Source organism: Bubalus bubalis, chromosome 23 (genome assembly GCF_019923935.1).
Source record: "Bubalus bubalis isolate 160015118507 breed Murrah chromosome 23, NDDB_SH_1, whole genome shotgun sequence".
NCBI classification, from domain to species: Eukaryota; Metazoa; Chordata; class Mammalia; order Artiodactyla; family Bovidae; genus Bubalus; species Bubalus bubalis.
The window spans coordinates 26,147,217-26,173,177 of NC_059179.1; the positions used below are offsets into that span (position 1 = coordinate 26,147,217).

At 38.5% G+C, this 25,961-nt stretch overlaps 2 long non-coding RNA genes across 10 annotated transcripts in view; both read left to right on the plus strand.

The window, feature by feature from the left end:
* Positions 1-25,961, plus strand: part of LOC123465304 — a 410,488-nt gene that overhangs the window by 96,062 nt on the left and 288,465 nt on the right. The gene's annotated exons all lie outside the window — the stretch shown is intronic.
* Positions 22,202-25,052, plus strand: LOC123465305. The gene is made up of 2 exons (XR_006640512.1): positions 22,202-22,954; positions 24,420-25,052. It is a non-coding gene; the product is annotated as an uncharacterized LOC123465305 (long non-coding RNA).

Below are 25,961 nucleotides of genomic sequence, written 5' to 3' on the forward strand. Positions count from 1 at the left end.
GTAGTAAATAAGGATTTAACATCCTTAGACCCTGTCTCAGCCCCTCCAACACCTCCGCTTCCCCTCTTCTCTTCCCTCCATTTATAAAATATAATTACAATCCAGTTTTGGTTAAATACATGTTGATGTGTTACACTGTATGATTATGTAAGTATTATTCAATAGTAGGGTACTATGGCATCACTTTCTAGATTAGAGTTATTGATTGCTTTTATAGAAAAAATTGCTTGCTTTTCAATACATAATCATTTTTTTCAAACTCTACAAAGGATGTATAGATTCCTTTTCCTACACCAGCTGAAATAATATTTATTTAGTTATTTTTCTTTGAAATAGTCTTCCTTCCTGGGCCCTCCATCCTTCACTTCTACTCCAGACTGGTTGCATTCTGAACTGCACAGCTAACCTCTTGGGACTTTTCTTCACTCGCCTTTTGGTTGAACTAATCTTTGTCTTTCTTGGTCTATTTCCTTGTTTTGGAGAGACACAGCTTCAAGTAATTTTCTGAGAATGATACATGAGAAGAAATCATGAGACTTTGTATTTCTGAAAATGTAATTTGCTTCCCTCATACTTGATTGATACTTTGGCCAGGTATGGCATCTTATGTCAGAAATACACTTTCCCTTAGAGTTTTGAAGACATTGCTTCATTTTCATTCAGCTTCTAATGTTGCTACTGAAAAATCTTATATCATGCTAAGTTTCAGAAAGATAGAAAATCGTGAACAACAGTGGTTAAGGAATGCTTCTTAGGTCAAGAAGAAAAGACTTGAAACCTTAAAATGGGAAAGAAGCTTTCCTATTCCTTTGTGGGTAATCTTGTTTGTTTGCCAGCTAGGATATTTTAGGAACTTATTTTTACCCTTGGTGTTTTAAATTTATATTAGAGAACAGCCACTGAATAGTTGATTAGGAGATCTGGAGTGGACATCATTCAGTGATTGTTTAGTCTTAGAAATTGCACTATGGGGATTTCAGTGGCTATATTTTGAATCTGCATTTTATGTATTCCTTTTATGAAAAGAGAAAACAACAGCTTTATCTTTAGCCAAGTCCAGGCTGAGGGTTTGGTGTGGATAGCTGATTGTTAGATAGGGGAGTCAGTGCCAGCATTCTTGGGAAAAATTAGTTGTGGGTGATGGCTGGGGTAACTTCAATTCAACCTTCTTATTCTTCCCATTACATACTGTGCCTCCTGCCCCTATAATGGAACTTCTCTGGATTATATTCCTTTATAGAATTAAAATGAAGCACCTGCTGGGGTGAAGAAAATGTAGATGCCTGACTGGGTAGAATAGATCATAGATCAGGGTGCTGACTCCTACCAACATCTCCCCCTTTTGTCTCTTCCAGTGTTGCTGTGATTGATGCTGAGTTCTGAGTTCTAATTGGCTCACACCCTACAGGCCTTCCTCTGCTAGAGAACTCAGGTTTCTTAGCAAAACTGATTTATTCATCCACTTGCCTCATTCCAAAACCTTCTCAAAATCCCCTCTCCTTGCTGCTCCTTTTATGTGTTTACAATTTATTTTTATTTATTCGCTTACATTTTTATGGAGTTCCCTGGGGGTACAAAGATAATTCATATGTGCAATTAGAAGTCTTTAAGCTTCTCCTATTTCTCAATTGTCATTTGTTACATAATTGTCCAGCCACATACACAGAGTCCTTTACACTGATGTTAGTTATAGCACATATAACCAGGATATATTTTAAGTCAGTAGAGAGAATAGTCTGGTCATTACCAATAAAAGCCATCTCATCACAGTACATAAAATTTCACTAATGATAAGCTCATTTTTTTTAATCATATAAGCTTTCCTAAAATAGTCTAATGCTGGCCTCAAATGTTTTGTGGAATATGTAGTAGGGAATATATAAATAAATAAATATTAAATATATAAATAAACAATAAATGAATGTCTGTTATTTATTAATATAATACAGTAGCAGCAACAACAAAAAATCTCCCAATCAGATGCAGTGTGGTCTTTGGACCATCTGTTTGAGAAATAAAATTTTTTTTACTCCAAGGCTTTGTGGAGCCTGTATTCTCAGAATGCTTAGATAGCTTTGAAAACTGACCACAATGGAAGACCCACTAGTGTTTTCCACATTTAGTACTATGAAATTATCATACAATATTGCAAAAATGAGGCTGGATTTCTCAGGCTTCTGGGCACAGTTGAGTTTTGACGGTGGTATGCAGGAAAATGAGAAACAGAATGAAAAATCCCCATGCACATAGCAAATATTCATCCTGCTCTAACCTGCCACAGAACCTCTGGATTTCCCCAGTATTGATAGCCCTCTTTATCCGAGCGAATTCTGAAAGCTGTCTCATTAATGCACTGAATGGATAGTGGTGTTTAACTGATGCCATTTTCCAGGTCTCTCTTATCAATGCATAATGATCCATCATGGAGGTCAATTTCATTCCTTGGCATTTCTCACAGCAGAATGTTTCTTCTAGAAACCAAAGCTGCCCTTCCATTTCCCTTTATCATCACTCTTCCCTTCTTTCACAGAGGAGTTGCTCCTGCCCTGTCTTTCTTCCTCTCTCCCTCTCTCTGAATTAATGCCCTCTGGACTCATCTTTATATCGCTTATGATGTGTTTGACAATCACCAATTCCTCCCTGGGTTTCAGCTCACAGGGTAAGCGATGGAAGGAATGAGCTTTGCTGACAGATTAGAAGGTGCTTTGTAACAGGGGGAAAATAAAATCAAATGCCTGTCTTCAGGAATTCCAAGCTATGTTGAAAGGCAGAAAGAGCAAGAGAGAAAAGGAATAGCTGGGACAAGGTGAAAATACAGTCCAAAATATAAGAAGCAAATACCTGAAAAATGGCATCAATTGGTAAAACAAAGGAGACACTTCTCTAAGGCTGTTTAAGGATGTTCTCATCTTCTTGGTAACCCACTGAATTCCAGCAAGAAAGCTATGCAGATTTAGAAAACGGAGAAGTGGTTAACAAAATGGCAGGCTCACCAATGGCAGTATCACTAGTAGTCATGTATGGATGTGAGAGCTGGACCATCAAGAAGGCTGAACACTGAAGAATTGATGCTTTTGAATTGTGGTGCTAGAGAAGATCCTGGAGAATTCCTTGGACTGCAAGGAGGTCAATCCTAAAGGAAATCAGTCCTGAATATTCATTGGAAGGCCTAATGCTGAAGCTCCAATACTTTGGCCCCCTGATGCAAAGATCTGACTCAGTGGAAAAGACCTTGATGCTGGGAAAGATTGAGAACAGGAGGAGAGGGGGACAACAGAGAACGACATGGTTGAATAGCATCAACCAACTCAAGAGACATGAGTCTGAGCAAACTCCAGAATATAGCGAGGGACAAGGAAGCTTGGCATGCTGCAATCCATGGGGTTGCAAGGAGTTGAATGCAACTTAGAGACTAAATAAAAACAACATCACCAATCAAAGGAAGTTTATGCAGCCATTAAAATATTAGCTATGAAAAAGCATCATAGTATGAAAAATGCTTATTAAATTGTTACAAGTGGGAGAGTGGTATAAAATTACAAAAGCAGTGTGACCACAGCTAGGTAAAACTACTACACAGAGAAAAGGATGAATCTATACCAACAAATTCAGTCTAGCATAGTTAATCAGTAGAAATTCCTATATGTTTCTGTTTTAAATTTTTCTATATTTTTCACAGTTATTAAAGTACATGCCACCCTAATTCTTTTGGGGAAAAATGTCTATTTTTCATAAGGAAGAAGTCTAAGCCAGCCTCTGATCCTAAAGGAAGAAATTCAAATGACAAAAGCATGAAGAAATACAATTGAGTGTGTTAGCTATTCTGGGCCTTCTGTCTAATGAAAATGGAAACAAAGAAAGAGCTAAAATTGATGAGAAGGGCAAAGACCCAGTAGAGGTTTATAGGAATAAAGTCTAAAAGCTAATGGAGTAAGTTAGATGGCAGTTCGTAAAAAATATACATATAAAAGAATCGAGGGGAAAAACCTCTTTGAATGTCAGAAATATATGATCATTTTAGGAAAATCATTTTCCTTTAATTTTCATTTCTATTTTAAAAGGTCGTAGGTGCTCCAGAAACATGGAAGGACCATGGAATATATTGAAAAGGGTCTAGGAACCAATTTGGAGTAGGAAAATGTATGGATAATATATCTATCTCTTAAGTAAGAATTAATTCAACTATGATACATGAAACTGTTAGTGGTATATACCCATAAAAATAACAAATGCCAAAATTATAGAAGCATGAAAATGCCTACAAAAGATATAAATAAAAATGCCAAACAACTGTATGTAAACACTGATTGCAGCAATGTGAAATTTTATGTGTATACAGAAAAATGTAAATAGTTATGCTAAGGGGGATGAATCTTTATAAAGTTTTCTTCTGTACAACTGTTTCATATTTAACAGTTTTATTTTGTAAAAAAAAGATTATGGATATAGGCCAGATGCATACAAATACTGGAGCTCAAATTATTTGCCCCTAGAATGGCAAAGGAATCCAGATACAGCATTTTAGAATATTTGGGATTACTTTGAGGATGCTTTAATTGTGGGACATGTAGCAAATGACCTGAGGATATTTGCTTTGTTAGAAGATATGGGAAAAGAGGGAAAGGAGCATCTTCAAAATACTGTGCTATGTCCTGGACATAGGAATATATCACCTACTTGAATCCATTGGCTGCAGCTAGTTTGCCCAGCCTGTATCACTTTCTTAAAATTAACTTTTAGTGGAATATAGTTGCTTTGCAATATTATATTAGTTTCTACTTCACAGCATAATGAATCAGCTATACATATACATATACATATACATATACATATACATATACATATACATATACATATACATATACCTGCTCCCTTCTGGACTTCCTTCCCTTTCAGGGCACCACGATGCACCCTTTGCTATACAGTGGGGTCTTGTTGCTGCTGCTGCTAAGTCACTTCAGTCGTGTCCAACTCTGTGTGACCCCAGAGACGGAAGCCCACCAGGCTCCCCCATCCCTGGGATTCTCCAGGCAAGAACACTGGAGTGGGTTGCCATTTCCTTCTCCAATGCATGAAACTGAAAAGTGAAAATGAAGTCGCTCAGTCGTATCCGACTCCTAGTGACCCCATGGACTGCAGCCTACCAGGCTCCTCCATCCACGGGATTTTCCAGGCAAGAGTACTGGAGTGGGGGTCTTGTTAGTTATCTATTTTTATACAAGTATCAACAGTGTATATGTATCAATCCCCACCTCCCAATTTCCCCTTCCACCTCCCTTTTCCCCCTTGATTTCTCTCCATTTGTTTTCTATGCTTGAGTCTCTATTTCTGCTTTACAAATAAGTGAAGTTTCTCAGTTGTGTCTGACTCTTTGCGGCCCCATGGACTGTAGCCCACCAGGTTCATCTGTCCATGGGATTTTCCAGGCAAGAATACTGGAGTGGGTTGCCATTTCCTTCTCCAGGGGATTTTCCCGACCCAGGGATGGAAGCCAGGTCTCCAGCATTGCGGGCAGACGCTTTACCATCTGAGACCCCAGGGAATCTCTTTACAAATAAGATCTATACCATTTTTCTAATTTCCACATGCATGTGTTAATATCTGATATTTGTTTTTCTCTTTCTGGCTTACTTCACTTTGTAAAACACTCTCTAGGTCCATCCTTAAGAAAGTTCTCTAGCTCCAGTAGGTCCATCCTTAAGAAAACTAAAAATAGAACTGCCATGTGGCCCATCAATCTAACTACTGGGCATATACAGAGAAAACCATAATTTAAAAGGATTCATGCACCCAAATGTTCATAGCAGCACTACGTCACTTTTGAATGCTCTTTCAATACTGCTGGGTGCTGTCCTCCCAACTTGAGAAATGTTCCTCTAACATTCAATTAAAACATCAATGTCTTCCCATGGACCTTTGAATGACAATCACACTTTATGTCACCAGCTTGCAAGTCCCCACCTGATGGGGTCCTGGTGCCCTTTTGACTCATCTGAGGCTCCGTCTTCTGCCACCCCCCACTCACTCTCATTCCAAGTTGTCCCCTGCTTCAGAACTTTTCTGTTTCCTCTGCAGGTTTTTTGGTTCTTCATTGCTAGCTCTTCATCTTTCAACTCTATTCAATGTCATTTCTTCAGAGAGGTTTTTCCCATTATCCTCTCTGAAATATGCCTCCATCCATCCCCATCCATCTACTTTGCTGTGATATTCCCAGGTACCACTGGGTTTACTCTCTTTACCATACTTATCATGAATAGTACATACTTTATTGGCTGGTATCCATTTATTTATTTACTTGTAGCTTCTATTTTTGTAGCCTGAGTTCTATAAAGTCAGGGATTTCTATTGTTGATAACCATTTTATCTGCAATGCCAAGCAGGAACTCTGGCATATAATAGGGCCTCAATAAATATTTTTAGAATTAATGACTTCCTAACTGACTGATAGATTAAATGAATGAAATGAAATATTTTCTCCCTTCCCTTCCATCTCATGAAGTGTTTGTTAACGAGTCTTGTGCCTAGAGATACCACAAGCTTTCTGAAACCATGAAATAACATCTCTAATATTTGTAAGTTATTTGCATTTTCTCTGGATATCTGAAAGGCCAAGGTAAGACAAGATAACAAGTATAGGTCATGCAGAAATGTATTCAAAGCTTGTGTTAGTTGTATGACTTTTAGTCCCTAAAACATCAACTGGTCTCATTCACCAGTAGTTAATGGGTTATCAGTAAGCACACAGTATTGTAATAAATGATATTATTATATGGTCAATATTATTCTTCCAATACAGCTTCCATTTAAAAGTGACTTCAGGTGATGATTGACATAATTAGTCTATGTGGGGTTACTTTTATTCATATAACTGCTTGGTATAGATTATAGTCAGATTTTATTATATTAGTTATCAAATATACTATAAGACTATCCAACTTTAAATTCCACTCAAGGAGTTTCATTATGTGAAAACTCAAAGCGTCTCAAATAAATTTTCTCAAAACACAGAACCCAGTAACAAAACTGTTGTTGTTTAGTCGTGTCTGATTCTTTGTCACCCCATAGACTGTAACCTGCCAGACTCCTCTGCACATGGGATTTCCCAGACAAGAATATTAGCGTGGGTTGCCATTTCCTTCTCCAGGGGATCTTCCCCACCCAGGGATTGAATACACATCTCCTTCATTGACAGGTGGATTCTTTACTGCTGAGCTACCAGGGAAGCCAAACAAAACTTTTTAAAGTTTTAAGTTTATGTAAAAGAGTAGGAAATGAGAAACATGGAAAAATAAGAAACCCTAACCTGGAATGAACTTGAGTGTTTCTATCTCAGTGACAAGAAATCGCACAAACTTCATGCTAACACAGTATCAGATTTAATCCCAAGTAGGTCTTAGCTTCTGCCCCACCCATTCTCAAACAGGAAAGGTCAAATAGTCTTCTCTTATTATGGAGGAGAGGAGAGAAAAGGTAGAAGATAGATGGAGGCCTGAACATCTCAGTTATTCTTGCAAGAATTCAATGCCACCTCTGATGTGGAACTTTTTTGGATATCACTTACTGATGGATAACAGATTATTACTGTATTAATGAGAAAGAATGGCATTCACCTCTCCTGAATATATGTTGCAGGTGAAGCAAAAGCCACACTCCTACATTAGCCCACAGTCTTCTAAGAGAATCATCTAAAAACATGATGACTGAGCATCATTTTCTATGTAGTTGTGGTTCTTTAGTCTGCTCTTAAGAAATGATAGCTCTTTTAGCTTTGGCATAGCCATTTGAAGTTTATTGCAACTGGTTTGTGTTAAGATAGTATGACAATCAGGACAGGCTAGATTATGCTGTGATAAAAAGTAATACCCAGACCTCTGTGGTTTTAAACAACAAAGGCTCATTTCTTTCTCTCATGACACAAAGTCAGTTGGGGCTCTGCTACTGGATTGCCATTGTCATCGCTTTGAAGTAGAGGCAGACAGGGCAGCTGTCATGGGAGAGAGAAGAAAGAATGTGGCAAATCACGCACTGGCCCTTACCATTTCACACAGGAGTGCCTCACATCTGTTTCCTTGTATTTCATTGGCTGAGGCAAGTGACACAGTCAATTCTGACTTCAAGGTGGCAAGAAAGTAAAATCCTCCTACAGAAAGAAGAACTAGATCATGGTAAATAGTAATAGAGTCTACTAGGTTGTTAAATGGAAGTTTGGAATCCTAACTCCTGGGCTTCATTTGTGAAGCCACACATACATACTTAAATATATGTATATATATACACATACATGTATATATGTGTATGTGTGTGTATGTATACATATATATATATATATAATATGTATGAGTGTGTGTGTGTAAATCCAAGTACATTCCCATGGCCCAGTGAACAATTTTGTTGCTATGTATCTTCTTTTTGTGTATCCATATTTTTCAAAATTTTCTACAGCATAGCTTTATTGTTTTAAGTCTTTAAAAAATTGATTTTGTTGTTATTTCTAAACAACTGGTTACATAGTTGAAGCCAAAGTCTAAGCTTAGGTTTCGTTCTCCCCATAACTGAAACTGATGGGCCATGCAGTTGCTAAGATACAGCCATGCAGATGAATCAGATCAGCACTTCACAGGATCAGCCATCTTTGAAATGGATGTCTTTCCCGCACAGGGCACGAGGCATTTGTACAAGCTTGGTTCGAATCAGGTCTCTTAACGCAGTTTAAGCCGTGTACTCTGGGGAGTTGCTACTAATGGTTGCTCAGGTTTCTACACTCTCATCATACACCCGAACAACCAAACAAGTGTAACAAGGAGGAGTAAATAGGACAACTGCAAAGTTGTCTGGAGAGAGATGATCACATAAATGAAAAGTGGTCATCATATTACTTACTGTCATTGCAATCTCTAATCTCAGTCTCAAGGTCCATCCTGCTAAGTGGAATGAACTTGGGAAATGCGGTTTACATTAACTATTTTTTACTTATCTGTTGATGACAAACTGGGCTCCTGGCAAATCTTCTCCCCTGCAATGCACTGCATGCTAATTGCCAGCTAGGGTTAGAGCTCTCTAGTAAAGAAGGTATGTTTATGACTGTAACTCAATTCTGGCTCATTTTCATAATGATATTTTATGATGATGCAGCTGGATTAAAAAAAGGTCTGCTGCAGATAGGGAATGTATAACAAGTGCCAGAGCTGCAATATGTTGTTACCTTGCCACCTTATATTTGTATAACATATGCACAGCATAACAATAGAAAGTAAATTAAAACTGATGAGACACAAAATGAAGCAAAATGAGGCAAAAGGAAAATAAGTAAAAATGTCAGATGAAGCCACTTTTGGTTGGTCTGCCGCACACATGCCTTCTGCACATCTGCTAAGCCAGCCTTTGGGCTGCAGCTGTCTGTGCACCAATGGGAAGAGAAAAACAAACCCACTTCATAACATATAGTGAACAAAGTGAGTTTCCCAACTGGCTAGTGGTAAAGAACCTGCCTGCCAATGCAAGACACTTAAGAGATGTGAGTTTCATCCCTGGGTTGGGAAAGATCCCCTAGGGGAGGGCGCAGCAACCCACTCCAGTTTTCTTGCTGGACAGAGGAGCCTGGTGGGTTATAGTCCTTAGAGTCACAAAGGGTAGGACACGACTGAAGTGACTTAGCACAGCACACAGTGAACCAAGCATTAAAAGCATTTAGGAGTCAAGTTATTTCTGGTAGAGGAATACAAAGAAGTATCCATCATGGATTATTTTAGCCACTGAGTTCATGACGTGTTTGCAAACATGAGCCCAGGAGTCAAGCTGCTTGGGTTGGAAACTAAACCTCTAAAATTTCTTTGCTGTGTTCTCTTGGGCCAAACTATACAAACTTCTTCAGGCTCTTTTCCTCATTACTAATTGTGAATAACAGCACTAACCTCATAGGATTGTTTTGAGAACATGTTGGATAAGCTATAAAAGAAATTCAACATTGTGCCTATTCACAATAGTAACTAAACGTTACTGTTTTTCAGTCACTAAATTGTGTCTGACTCTTTGTGACCCCATTGACTGTAGCACACCTGGGTTCCCTGTCCTTCACCATGTCCCAGAGTTTGTTCAAACTCATGTCCATTGAGTTGGGGGATGCCATCCATCCCCTAGGGAGTTTATTTTTAACATACGCAAAATTTTTCACAATTTTCACAATAATTTTCGCTAACCAAAACAACATGATTCAAAGTGCATGTGTATATTGGGATGGTATCAAGACAGACTTCAGTTTAGTGACTGTGAAAGTTGCTCAGTTGTGTCCAACTCTTTGCAACCCCGTGGACTGTACAGCCGATGGGATTCTCTAGGCCTGTTATTTTATAGGATAGTGGGTGAGTGGGCAACACAGCAGGTAAGAAGTTTTGGGCGTATAAACTAGGAGCATACTTAGGAATAGCTGGAGAAGCAGTTCTGTCCTGAGTATAAAACATCAGGTTTGGCTTAAAAAGATTCCTTACAAAATAGATTGGGAAAATTCTAGGTTAGTAAGTCAAGGCATTTATCTTTACTTCACAAAATCTCATATATTTTTGTACACTGCTGTGCACTCTGAATCAATGGAAGGGATTATATGTAATATTTGCCAAACCTGGTTGAACAAAGAATTCTTTCTTCACTGGACATCTTGTAGATTTATGTCCCAAAAGACACAGGAAATACTGATTGAAGGAGGTGGCAGATTTGCACTTCATTCAGGCAATAGGTCATAAATACTGTTCCTATAAGCTGAGATTTTGAGCTTGAATTTAGGATTTGGGCACAGCTACCATCTGACTCTAGTTAAACATGTCATTTCTCAGCCTAATCGGAAGAAGTGATTGACATTCTCCTGTAAATATTGAAGAAACTAAGGAAGATGTGTCATTGATTAATCTATATTATTTTACACCAACAAACTGTTTTTTGTTAGATCTATAAATCACGTCTCCTCTCCTCTCTTCTCCACCTCCCTGCCTCTGTGTTCTCTGAGATTTCAGGTAGAATCTTATGGACCTGTGAGATTCATTCATCAGTCAGTTCAGTCGCTCAGTTGTGTCTGACTCTTTGTGTCCCCATAGACCCAAAGCACGCCAGGCCTCCCTGTCCATCACCAACTCCTGGAGTTTACTCAAACTCATGTCCATTGAGTCAGTAAGTTATTTCTCCACTTATCTCGAGTAGCATATTGGGCACCTACCGACCTGGGAAGTTCATCTTTCAGTGTCCTATCTTTTTGCCTTTTCATACTGTTAATGGGGTTCTCAAGGCAAGAATACTGAAGTGGTTTGCCATTCCCTTCTCCAGTGGACCACATTTTGTCAGAGCTCTCCACCATCACCCGTCTGTCTTGGGTGGCCCTACACGGCATGACTCATAGTTTCATTGAGTTAGACAAGGCTGTGGTCCATGTGGTGAGATTCATTACTACTCTTTAATGTTTCTTGTTAATGATATACATCTATATAAGTTTATGCCATGAATACATGCAACATATGCTAACTATAAAAAATAATCCCAAATTTTGCAGTATAAGAAGAAAAAAGCTAAAAAAGAAAACTTTTATTTTTATTAGGCCTTGTAATTTTTCTGTCCATTCCTTTAACTGAATGAGTATATAAACATGTACTTTAGAAAAAACAAACAAACAAACAAAACAGAATTGTATGGTATGTATCCTTCTATACTTGGCTTTTGGACCTTGAAATATTTCCTGTGAATCTTTCTTTGTCTTTGTCTCTTTACTTCCTTTGATCATAGACAAAAGAAGACCCATGGAACTATAAAACATGATTTCATAAGGAGAAGTTTGCATAGGGAGGCCTGAATTGAATAAAATTCTGGCTTGAGGATTTGGGGGTTTTATAGGAAATGGGAGTTACCAATAATTCCTAGACTGGCAAAAAGCATTAAGCAACAGCATTTTAGATCAGTCTGGCAATGAGAGGTGTGATGAAATAGTATTTGTTATGATACTTGTTCATCCTTTTATGCACCGAGGATTGTAATTTTTAAAACATAAGTAAACACAGTTGTAAACTGTGATTATGGCCATCAAAGTCACGCTTAAGTTTTGGTTTGTTTCTGGGAAAATTTGGGAAAATGCTCTCAGTTTTGAAAAACATCAGAAAGTAACAAACTTTAATGTTCTCTGGAAGTTAGCTACCATTTCAGTCTTTTCTACAAGAGAAAGTTCAGCTGGGGAGTTTTCTGGGAAAGATCTTACTCTTTCTGGACCAATGAGTCCCCTGAGATGTCCAGGATGCTTACAGATGTTTACCATCTGAGTTCATGCTTTGGGGAAGTAATACACTTATATTTTGTCTGCTTATTTGACCTCGTCCAAACATTAGGACGTTTTGTCCTCCCCAATGCTGTTTGTGGCCAATCACATTTTCTGCCTCTCCAGCCTCTCTCCATACCTCACTGCCTGTCATTCCTGATGAACATCAATAAAGGTAATGCCTTGTGTGCTGCGTGTCATGTTTGAAGAGGTGTATGTTACTCTGGTTACCTCTAACTGCGGAAAGGAAAGACTTGTGTGCACACCAGCTAATTGGTGTCAAATCACATCAACTTGCAGTGTGGAGACAGGCACAGGTCAGAGTGGCCCAGGATTGTCCCAGTCTCCACTCGACCAGAACCCAGCTGGTATGTCAAAATTGCCACAATTTAGCATTGATGACCCCCACCCCCAGCTCCATACCAAAACAAATTTTGCTTTAAATTACCTTAATCTTCAGGTCAAAAACATTTCAGGGACTCGAACAACTGAGTCTATCTAATTACTGCAGATACCTTCCCCTTTTTGGCAGCTGAGTCTAGGAGGAATTGTGCCGAATGTCACACTTAGCATGAAGGTTAATCATGACCCCAGAACAGCTGTGCCCCAATGGAGTCCCTTTCCACTGGTGTTTTTTTGTTAGGTGCCTTGATCGTCATGCACTCAAGCTACTTGTGTCTTAAACTTACAAGAAAAGAGGATAAATAAGTCACTTTGAAAGCAACCTCTTCATTTCAGAGTTTCCCTGAGAGAGCCTTGTGAAATTTCTACTTAGCACTCTTGGAAAATGTGATTTCTTATTGAAAAGAATGTCAAAGAATAGAGCCAGTGGTCTCAAGAGACAAATAATTTCCTCTCGAATTCTTGGAGTACCATCCCAGGAGCCTTTCTACCAGGAACACTTTCTCTAGGTTTCTTGGCTCCTTCTTAGGCTGTATGTCTCAGTTCCAAAGCACTCCTGACCAACTCCATCCTATCTAATGCTCCTTGTCTTATCCTCTGCCACAGGAGAAGATATGAACAAAATAAGAGGGTTCTGCTCTGCTGCTTCATAGCATGTGTACAATCTTTAATTATTTTTGTTCATTCATTGTTCTAATTGTGTATAATCTGTTTCCTTCACTGGGATGGGGAATTTGCCTGTATTGCTAACCATGGACTGATCAGGGCGAAGCCAATGGTAGGTCGCCAATTAATGTTTAAGTAAAGGGGAAAAATAGTATAACTCAGCTCAGGTCCAGAGATCTCAGGCCAGGAGAGCTGGTGGTGTAATCTGCAGTCCGAATTTGAAAGTCTGAGAACCAGGAGAGTCAATATTTGAGGGCAGAAAAAGAGGGATGTCCCAGCCCAACCAAAAAGAACAAATCTGCCCCTCCCCTTCCTTTTTATCCTATTCAGTTCCTCAATGAATTGGATGATGCCCACCCCTAGCTGGTGATGTGGATCTTCTTTACTCATCTACTGATCCATATGCTACACTCTTTCTGAAACAGCCTCTCAGATACACTCAGAAAAAAATGTTTTACCACCTCCTTGGGCATCCCTTAGTCCAGTCAAGTTGACACATCAAAGTAGCCATCATAATTGATGTCAATGGAATCTCAGGACCACTTCCTCTTCTGATGCAGGCAGTCCTCTCTGCTGCCATTGGCCTGAAGACTATGCCTTTATCTGGTTTTGGATGATGAGATTAGGTGCAACTGTTCATGCTGTTAGGCTTGTGAGTGGAAAATGGCCAAGCTTCCTTTTTATTGCTCAAGCATTTGTCATAAGTTTTATATAACAGAAAAAAAAAAAAAAAAAAGCTAGCTGCAGGACTCAGGGATGAAGCATCCAATAGGGAAAATCTTGGCAGCCAGTCCTGTGTGTGTGTGTTGAGAGGTGAAGGAGGGGGCAGAAGAAAAACAGGCTGGCTCTTCTTGAGCAAAATAGTCTAACTTCTGTTCTAATTTCACCATCGATGTGCAGCTTGCTGCATGGCCTCCTGTGTCAGGTTGGCTGCCAGCTTTAAACACCAGCTTTAATTAATTTAGTCAGAGATTTACAAGAAGAAAAATGAAAGAGAACTAAGCCAAGTGCTTAACTTTAATTCAAAACGAATTACCTGATTTCTTTTAAGGAAAAGCTCCTTAAGCTTCACAGAAGCATTGGCAGCTTTTTCTATTTTCAAAGAACATCTTAATACATGGTTATTTCCATGTGACTTTTAGAAGCTACAATTCCTTCAGTGTGAGTCTAAAAAGCTTGCATGAGGACTTTTTTAACTGCTGTGGAGATAGGAAGTGCTTCTTGGAAATACCAAAAACCCCTGTTCTGAGAAAGTGTTGCTTTAGGGCTGATGTAGCATGTTTTGAATTCTGTGTATGAGATGCTGGAATGCATTCAGGTTAGAATCTACCATGGCAACCCCGAAGAGATGGTCTGAAAGGTACCTATCCAGTTTGCTCTGAGATGATCTGGAGGTACTTTGCTAGTTGTGGCATATAAAACTTGCTTGAGATACTTGTTGAAATGTAGATCACTTGGTCGCACTCCAGGAACTCTGATAGAGTATGTAAGCAAGGGCTTCCCAGATGGCACTAGAGGTAAAGAACCCATCTGCCAATGCAGGAGACTTAAGAGATGCTGGTTAAATCCTTGGGTCAGGAAGATTCCCTGCAGGAGGGTATGGCAACCCACTACAGTATTCTTACCTGATGAATCCCATGGACACAAGAGCCTTGTGGGCTACAGTCCATGGGTCAGAAAAGTAGGACATGAAGCAACTTAGCATGTGCAATGTAAACGAGGAAGTCCCCAAATTTTCATTTTTCAATATGTCAGAGCTTCATGATATGATGTATTTTAGAAACATTGCTCTTGGAGGTTAAAAGAAAACAATATGATACAATCCTTAGTGTGCTTAAATGTAGTAAGTGTATTACTGAACCTGCCTTCTAAATGGCCCCCAGTCAGGCAACTTCTCAACAAGTGGACTTTGTCTTTCTTCTACTTAAGACCTTCAATCACTCCCAACATCGTTCAAGATTCCTTTCAAATGCCTTTGCTCAGCATTTGCTCTTCATTGTCCAGAACAATGACAATATTGCCACCCTGCTATATATTGTCACCCTGCTTATTTAACTTATATGCAGAGTACATCATGCAAAATGCCGAGCTGGATGAAGCACAAGCTGGAATCAAGACTGATGGGAGAAATATCAATAACCTCAGATACCCAGATGACACCACTCTTATGGCAGAAAGTGAAGAAGAACTAAAAAGCCTCTTAATGAAAGTAAAAAAGGAGAGTGAAAAATTTGACTTAAAACTCAACATTCAAAAAACTAAGATCATGGCATCTGATCCCTTCACTTCATGGCAAATAGATGGGGAAACAGTGGAAACAGTGACAGACTTTATTTTGGGGGGCTCCAAAATCACTTCAGATGGTGACTGCAGCCATGAAATTAAAAGATGCTTGCTCCTTGGAAGAAAAGCTATGACCAGCCTAGACAGCATTTAAAAAGCAGAGACATTACTTCACCGACAAAGGTCCACCTAGTCAAAGCTATAGTTTTTCCAGTAGTCATGTATGGATGTGAGAGTTGGACCATAAAGAAAGCTGAGTGTGAAAGAAATGATGCTTTTGAACTGTGGTGTTGGAGAAGACTCTTGAGAGTTTCTTGGACTGAAAAGAGATCAAACCAGTCAATCCTAAAGGAAATCAGTCCTGAATATTCATTGGAAGGACTGATGCTGAAGCTAAAACTCCAATACTTTGGCTACCTGATGTGAAGAACTGACTCATTGGAAACAAACCTGATGCTGGGAAAGACTGAAGGTGGGAGGAGAAGGGGACAATAGAGGATGAGATGATTGGATGGCATCACTGACTCGATGGCCATGAGTTTGAATAAGTTCCAGGAGTTGGTGATGGACAGGGAGGCCTGGCATGCTGCAGTCCATGGGGTCACAAAGAGTCGGACACAACTGAGCAACTGAACTGAACTGAAATGTCCAGAACACTGCTTTATAAATAGAGTGTGTTAAATCTGCAGATTACTGGCTACACTGAATCATATTTCCAGGACCTGGCCAAGAAACTTCCTTAGTAAATTCCCTAGGTGATTTTGATGTACATCAAAGTTTCTACTTGAGATTTTCTCTGGTCTGTTTCCCACAATTGATTGCATGCATTTTCTGTAGCAACCACACTAATTAGCTTAACATTTCTTCAATATCTCAGACTGTTTCAAGTCTTCTGGGATATCCCACCATAACTCCCAACCAGGTAACTCTTCATGTCATTCACAAACTGAGCTGAGGCCCCATAACCTCCAGTAAGACTCATGCCTCTCCAGTCTGAAACCCATGCATCTCTTCTGTGTTCTTATAGCACCCTCTAAATATCTCCAGCTAAAACTTATCCTGTTGGATAGACATCATCAGTTTACTCAGAATTCCTTGAGATCCCAGAGCATATATCATTTACATGTATCTGAATCACCAATAATCAACACAGAGATTGTATGCATATGCAAGTGTTTAGCTTAATGGCTGTGAAATGAATGAACTATTACCATAATGCAGAACAGTAGACCAATAGCTGTACATAGAAAGATGTGGTTTTACATATAAAAATTATTCTTGACTGGAAAAGTATTTTAATGGGATGGAATTGATTGGAAATGATTATTTGAAAGGGGTGCACATCGAGCCTGATCTTGACCAAAGTATATCATGAGAAGAAAAGGACCAGTTGGCATAATCAATGGGAGGAAGGTTGAGGAGTCTAGCATGTGGATATCCCAAGAGCTAAGTTTAAATAAAGTAGAGAGGTCAGAATTTGGAACAGAGAGTCAAAGGTCTAGAAGACTTTATTTAGACCATGGAAGCTGAGAATGCTGGTTTGCTTTAGAAGTCTTAGTTTCTGCTCTGAGAATGTCATCTGAAGATTAGCCTTATCTGTGCAGCCTTAGCTCACAGGGTACTTCACATGAACTGTATGCTTCCTGGGCAGAAATCACTGACAATGATCTATTATCCTATAAATCTTTCCTTTTCCTCTTGCTCACCTTGAGGTAACTCAGCTCCATGATTTATAGCTGCTTTTTCTGTAGAATGTCAAGGAAAGATGTCAGACTATGAGAATTTCAGTTTGTTTATACTGTAAAGAAAGCAATTATCTTGTTCAGAAGAATGAGAGAGGGATTGAAAGAGAGATGGATAGGAGAGGCAGAGATAAAAGTGATGAGAGAAAGAGAAGTTTAACAGACTCTCAGCAGTATTTATTTTAAGCATGTTTACTTCTTAAAGAAAATTACAGGTTCATGTCTTTCACTTTTCATTGAGAAACCCAAAACTTTGAGATGAGAAGTTTTGAGAGGGAAAGAGTAGATTTTGAAGAAAGAAAAGACGAAAGTATAGTAAAGATGGTCAAGTAAATTAGCAAGTGAATCCATAATTTAAAGGTGGATTATTTCCCATTTTTCTCATTTATTCTGTAGATCCATGGTATCATTCTGCTTCTTTGACTGTGAACCAACTTAAACTGCATGATTTCTTGTGCCACCCCCTCAAATTCTTCATATCATTGTTTCTGCCTTATCTCTAGGATTTCTTCTGCCAGGATCTCTCAATCAAAGCTCTCCATCAGACCATGTATGGATCATACCATTCTAAGCAGCACTGATTATTTGGACCTAACCTTACTGTTGGGCTTCCCAGGTGGCTCAGTGGTAAAGAATCCACCTGCCAATGCAGGAGACGTGGGCTCAATCCCTGGGTTGGGAAGATCCCTTGGAGAAGGAAATGGCAACCCACTCTAGTATTCTTGCCTGGGAAATCCCATGAACAGAGAAGCCTGGGGTCACAAAAGAGTCAGAAAAGACTTGGCGACTAAACAGCAATGCAAAACAACAACCTTATTTTTAGATTAGGTCTTAGTTTTAGATTAGATATAGCAAAACTGAGATTTCTGAGGGTCATAAATGTTGAATTTCATGATAATTAGAAGATTAAGAAAAAAATGAGATATCAACTAGCTTTAGCAAATAATCCTTGAAATTCTACAGTGCTGGATGGAAGACCATCCAGCTTATAGAATAGACTTATAATAGGTAATGGGTTAATATTCTTTTTCAAGCCTTCTTCTATATCTTGATTCCAATCTGTCATTCCTCTGTTCATCCAGATCTGAAAACTTGACATCAATTTTGGTATTCTGTTAACCTATCCAATTTGTCACTCAGTTTTGTCCCTTTCAGCCTCTCCAAAGCTGTTCAGTTCAAGTCTCTCCTCTTCCCTTTAGACTTTCACTGAGGTCAGTGCAGATGCCTTTTGACAGTTCTCCATGCCCTCTGTTCCTCTGCCTCCACTATTCCTTTCCCCCACTGTTCCTAGACTTATATTTATTAATATATAAGTATGATTATGCTATAGCTTTTAATGTTTTCCCATAATAAGCCATTTTTATGGTCTTAAGTTTTAGTCTTGAGGATCTAGTCTTTGTACCTACCCAGCCTCAAGTTTCTTTTTCCTCCTTATCACATACCCTCCTCTTTGTGGCCAGAACTACCTACAGATCTTAGACTGTCACAGACTCTCTTGTCTGCAACATTGTCCTCATGCTGTTACAATTATTTGCAATGTGCAAGTCAATCCTCATTTGGCCAATGCCTAGGCATCCTGCAGGATTTAGTTCCTCCAGGAATCCTTTGGGTAACACCACCTCTGATTGGCTTTCATCTGTGCTCCAAGGGTACCCTGAGCTAAGAATATTCAGAAATTATCACATCAAACTAGAATCGTCTTTTGTCTGCTTCCTTTACTGTCTCCAAGTTCCTTACAGGCCTGTCTTTCACCTCTGTATGCCCTGTGTCTAATAGAATGACTTGCCCATTGTAGTGTGTTGCCTAGAATCCTTTCTTTCAGAAATCACGTAGGTATCATTTTATATGATTCTGGTATGTCTGATCTTGGGCCCTTTAAATTTAGTGATGGACATAAGACCAGGCCAGGTTAATCAGTTGCTTCCCCAAGACTGTTACGAGAGGGCTTTGGAAAAGACATGCTCCTCTTCTAGACTCTAAAGCTTTAAGGACATCTAAGCTGAACCTCTGATGGTTATTTCCCCCTTTTGAATGGAGAAAACTGTCTTTAATAAAACGATGAGGCCCATACTCCAAAAGAAATAGAACCTGCAATCACAGGAGTTGAGAGAAACAGAAAGAGACAGAGAGCATTTGAGCTTTTTATTCAAGACCCTATATGGAGGCATAGATGAGATTATCCCATATCCCTATTTGTCTTAGTTATATAAGCAAATAAACACTTCAAATACTGTAGTTAGAAAACAAAATAAATGAAGAAATCTATTAATGTTTATAGAATGGATGATTAAAAAAACTATCTTTCATAAGGTGAAGGGAGGGGAAAGACAGAGAGGGTTAAGAAAGATTAGGGCATCAGAAAGCATATGGTAGTCAATTAGGATAGAATCCATACCCTAGGATAGCTTCTAACACAGGCAGAAGGATGGTGCACACACAGAGGGAAAGGACATGCATAAATCAGTGGCTCATGGACTGAGGATTTATTGCTGAAGAGACCCAGAGCAATCTGCGTGGCATGAGGTTCTGGGCATGAGGTTCAGTGCTTACAAACTGACAAGTCAATCATTCTTCTGAAAAAGGGAAAATTAGGATTTAGCATCATAAAATGCATTTAGTTAATTTATCTCATAGTTTCATTTATTGCATGTGCCTAATTTAGGGTTAAATTTGTAACGTCTCTGTAGAAGTGTATCCTGACAGATATATATCCAGAGTTGCACTTTTGGTCAAAGGACAAAATGATGAAACCCGCCAGGAATGGGCTCAGAATACAGTGAGCCTAACCAGGTCCCAGTGGTCACGGTGAGGAAAATGTTGTAAAAAGGGGGCACAGACATTACACTCAGAAGCTAACTTCAGTTTCTGACCCTCTGTGACTGAAGACAGCTGAAGGAAGGCCATAGCCACAATGCAAGGGACAGCACCAGCCATGGGAACTGTGTCCTCTGTCTGCCCTCCACGCGGCAGTTCTGGGAATTCATATTCACTCCCTGACTCTGTCAGCTTGGATTCTGTACACACAGAGGATAGGAAAACCCTTTTCCCCCCCAATAAAGCTGACGATAGACAATGCAAATAAGTTGGTTCTAGCAGATTCTTACTCTGCATGTGGAAGTCAGTTTCTGTCTTAGGACAACGATGTGAAATGTGCTTACAAATCACATAGGGATTCTAAGTCTAACCATGATTCGCTCGGTTACAGAACTAGTTACATGACTAGCAGAAATATATATCTTTTCCACTAAGAACTAATCATGCAAAAAGGGGATATCTCTGAGGGACCAAAAAAAAAAAAAAAAAAAGGGTAGTTCCATAAGTAAAGAGCAAATTAATTCACTTTTAAAAATCATAAAATCTTCCATCATCAGCTTGAAAAACATAGTAAGGAATATGAGCATTTGTTTATTAAAAGGGAAAAGAAATAAGTGAATTTTTCTAATGTATGATCAGTTGATCCAATGAGGAAGAAAGAGGGTCCTGAAACAGAAAAATATTTGAAATTTATCAAAGTTTTAAGTGACAAAAGTATAGCCATTCCCTTCTCCAGGAGATCTTCCCAACCCAGGGATGAAACCTGGGTCCTCTGTATCTCCTGTATCGCAGGCAGATTCTTTACTATCTGAGCCACCAAGGAAGGTCCCATTAAGTATCTGACACTTGTCTAATATCACCCATTTCCTGGGGGAGAAAAACAAGCCAAGAGTAACAACCACTACTCCGCAGATAAAGTAAAAATAAACAAAATTTTAGCATACAAAGAGAGCAAGTATTTTTATTTTCAAACATATTTTAACTTTTCCCTAAATTTAAAATTTGTAACTATTTATTATTTTCATATTTTCAAGGGAGAAAAACAAAATGTTTTCCCATTTACTAAAATATTCTACAAAATATACAGTTGTGAAGATAAAGTTATTTTCTCATCAGGCAATCCTTGCGTCTTTTAGAATTTTTAGGATCTTAGCACAAAAGACTCATTTCATTATTATCATCCATGGGTGTAAATGGTTTCACACAATTGTCCATCACCCAAATGACAGAATTTTGAGAACCACAATGTTGATATCTGTCTTGTAAACTGAAGGGAATGGTAGGGGTCTCTTGTGATGGTAAAAGGCCCCTACCACTCTCCAAACAGCACCAATTCAGATCTTTTCAAATTCTTTCTCTAATGAGGTACCGATCATTTAACTTGCAATTTGTTCTTCATAAAAATCTCTTTATTTTGCAGATGTTTGGAAAGCTCTATGTCATCCTCCTTCAGGGAAATAAGGTTTGGAAATTTACTGCTAAGTGTAGATGAAAAACTCCTGGAGATTTTGCTTTCGGATATACTAGTGCTTGGAAGGCCAAGTCTGTCTTGGCAGTGGCTGCGTTTAGTAAAGCTTCACTTTTCCCAGAAGGTGATTGTTCTCTGAAGGAGACATTAGACAAAATATTTTTATAGCATCACAGTGTGCATGTATTCCTCATATATTGGTCCCTTCCTATCTGCCACTAAGATAACACAAGATCTGAACCCCACCCAACTGATACTATCTGTTACTCCTCCCTATGAGACTTCCCTCACAGCTCAGTTGGTAAAGAATCCACCTGCAATGCAGGAGACCTGGGTTCAATTCCTGGGTTGGGAAGATCCCCTGGAGAAGGAAATGCGGACCCACTCCAGTATTCCTGCCTGGGAAATTCCATGGACAGAGGAGCATGGCGTCTATCCTTGGGGTCTCAAGAGTCAGACACGACTTAGCAACCAAACCACCACCACCACCTCCCTACCTGGAGGAGGGCATGGCATCCCATTCCAGTATTCTTGCCTGGAGAATCCCCATGAACAGAGAGGAGCCTGGCAGGCTAGAATCCATGGAGACTGGCAGGCTACAGCCCATGGGACTGCAAAGAGTTGGACATGACTGAACACTAAGCACAGCACAGCACCACCTCCCTATGAAGATTTCTTTCTGTTCACTGTTTTAACATGTGAACACCACCTCCAATCCTGTCATTTCCAAGCCACGGAGATCTGCCTTGCCTTCCGAAGAGTTCAACATGTGTTAGATGAATGCTAAAATAACCGGAAAATATTTAAAAGCTTTCTGTGTATAGTATATGTACATGGAGCATGTATGTGTGTGTGTGTGGGGGGGGGGCTGCTTCAATTCTCTCTGCCATTTAAGTCATTGTAACCTTTGAATGATGGCTAGAAGTATGACAGAGAACACTTGCTGGGAGTAAGAGCTGAATTACATTACTTTGTGGGTAGAGTTACAAGGCACAGGACAATTATTAGAAATCACTGCAAGGTGTAATTTTTATGTGTGTACACATAAGCATACATTGTTTAGCACTGCAGCTAGTTGGCATTTACCTTTGTTCCATCTGTATGTGTATTTTACTCTGCAGGAAACCTGGAGGACAAAACATTACCACTAATTTGTTAACATTATTGTGATTCATGCTGCAATACATAGAGTGAGAGCAAGCTTCATTGTTGAAGAAAATTCATCATTTGTACAACAGGTGTTTTAGTAACAAGAGGTGCTCAAGTTTAAATGCCCAGAGCCATAAGCTGAAGGTAGATCCTTATCTCTGATGTGGGCATAGCCTCTCCCTCACCACATAAATGACCACTCACTGTGTCCACCGCTTCTTCTCTATTCATGATCACTTCAACCCAATGAGGGACTGTGTGGCTGGATTATCTATCAAAAAATCCCTGTTTTTTTTTTTTTAAGATGTTGCCTTTATGAATAATCCCAATAAATATGCCTTAATAATTAATTTTCAGCCATTTAACATAAAAAGATGTCATTAAAATTAAATTAGATGTCTAGCCTCAGATCTTAATGGAGCTTATTACCCCCCAAATGCAAAATCCACTTTCAATTAGAACACTTTGCAGTTATAAATGTAATAATAATTGCACCACCAACCCACTTATATTTCTCTCCGATCATCCTGAACATGTCTCTCATCTTGGCACTGTAGGAAGTCTTTGTGTTGGCAGGATATTAGCAAAGCGTGTTGTAGTTAGCACTAATTAATTCATGTTGGTCTCTTCACGATCTAATGAAACAAAATTAAACCTGTATTTTGTTCGTTTGGTTCATAGTTTCCAAATGAGACACCCAATGGAGACTTTGTGAAGGGCATGCAAACTCTGCATAGTTAGTTCTTTGTGGCTTCTCTAATTTTTCCAAAGGGAAAACTCTAAATACCATGCCAAAAGCAGTGGTAATGATTATATAACAAAAACAGAATGAATTGTCAGAGTGGCTAAGATTTTTTCAGAACCTGTTTCTAGCTATGATTTTAGAACTAGGTGGTAGTTTCTCCTTAGAACTGACATTTAAGGAATTAAATTAAAGCACACAAATTCTTCAAGGACTGTGTCTTTGTATAATATGGGAAGGGTAATATCCACATGGCCAAAATCACTTGGAAAATGGAATAATTATTCAAGTAATTTAAAAATCTGACTTTTATTGTGAGAATTTGCAAACTTCATATACATTTGGACATCATGAAGGCAATATTTGCCATTTTTATTTGCTTGGTTTTTCATTTTTATTTGGTTAAGGGAGAACTTTCTTGAAAATATTATTTCAAATATTCAGAATATTATTGGGTATTGCAAAAGTTAAGTTGGTTATAATTTCATAGATTTACATACACATTAGATCCTGCAAAATGTAGTCAAAAGACAAGTTAAAGTCAATTATTTTTCCCTGTTTATTTTTACCAAGCATAATTGTATATATAGTTTGGAAACTGCTCTGTAATATTTCCCAAGTCACTTTCTGGCTATATTTTTCTGCTTTTTCTCATTAAAAATGAGCATGTTGATTGTGTGATCTCTTAAGACTAAAGTTCAAAATTATATAATTTAAAATGCAGCCAAATAATAAACAGCCAAAATTTTATTCAGAGGAAAATTCATAATCCTATAGGTTTAGCATTTGTTACTAAAGGGCATAAAAACTGCTAATATTTATATCACATTTATTGTGCACTGATAAGAAATTTCTGATTCTATACAGAAATTTCTTTAGACAATAAGAGTAGGCTGCTGCTTAAACCACACGCCCAAGTGCAATGCTCAGACAGTGAATCAAGAACAAAGAAAGGAAAAGACGGACAATGGACTATCATCTGAGATGGTTGGAAATAACCAGATTTAAGCAAATAGTGCCAATTTTGAAGACTTGTCCCTGGACAACTGTCAAAAACTTGTATATAAGATAATTTTTGCCATCAAGTCTAAACATTATAGTGTATAAACATTGACTATTTTCTAGGAATAAGGATGTATGAGATACATATTATGTAGAGAGTTCAGAATATTATTGGGTATTGCCTATCACCTCCAGTCAAGCACAATCCTTTATATTTTTTATAATGAATCCACTGTCTTATTCGGTGTAATGACATTACTCCTTTCCCATGACTAATGTAGGAAGTCACAAGTTATTTTTGCTTCTTCTTCTTCTCTAATTTCTCACATCTCATCACTCACCAAGAACTTTTGTTTGTATAGACATTTTAACTTCTAAATCATTTTTTTGACAACTTCTATCCTGTTTTGGTCTCAAAACTTTTCCGTCATATAAGAGATCAGTATTGGTATTGTTAAATATTTAATTGCTCATAAATAAAAATAAGACTCTAAAATGTAGTGATTTGTGTCATACCACATTTGATATCAGATAAGAAATTTGGATCCAGGCTGCAGACTCCTTATGCATGACCTGAAAAGGTTTCTAATGCTTTTTATTTCTCCCATCTGCTAACCTACAATTGCTAGTTTTCCTGGGACTCTATTAAGAACTTCAGATGCTCTGAGAATAGGACCAAGTATAAGGCCATTAGTAATTCAAAACAAAAATAAAACCAAACCATAAAATAAGATGAAAGAAGGCAAATATAGACCTAAGCTTACCTAGGAAGTTTTAATGCTTAAAATATTGAATACTATATTGTTTTTATCTTTTCCTCATTTATTTTATATTCCTGTTTTACTGGTACTATAAGAAGAGGGTTCATCTTTCTATCAATTAACCTATTAATCATACCAATACATTGGTATACTGTCCCTTTGGACTTAAAGAAATAGTGATATATATATATATATACACACACACACACACGTATGTCTTCCCAGGTGGCACAGCGATAAAGAATTCACCTGCCAAAGCAGGAGATGCAAGAGATGTGGGTTTGATTTCTGGGTTGAGAAGATCCCCTGGAGCAGGAAATGGCAACCCACTCTAGTATTCTTGCCTGGAAAATTCCATGGACAGAAAATTCCATGGGCTATGGTCATTGGGTTGCAAAGAATCAGACATGACTGAACACACACACACACAAAATACATATTAATACATAATTATTTTATATATTATATGTGTACGTGTGTGTATGTAAGAAGTTTTTACACATATGAACTCCTTTGATATCTTCTGTATTTCTCTGACTCTCTCTCTTCCCCCTTCTCGCACATAAACACAAAACGGCGTGCAATTTACCAGTATGTTTTGTCAAATTCTCAGGTGGCATTTTCAAAGCTACCAAATTCCTTTATC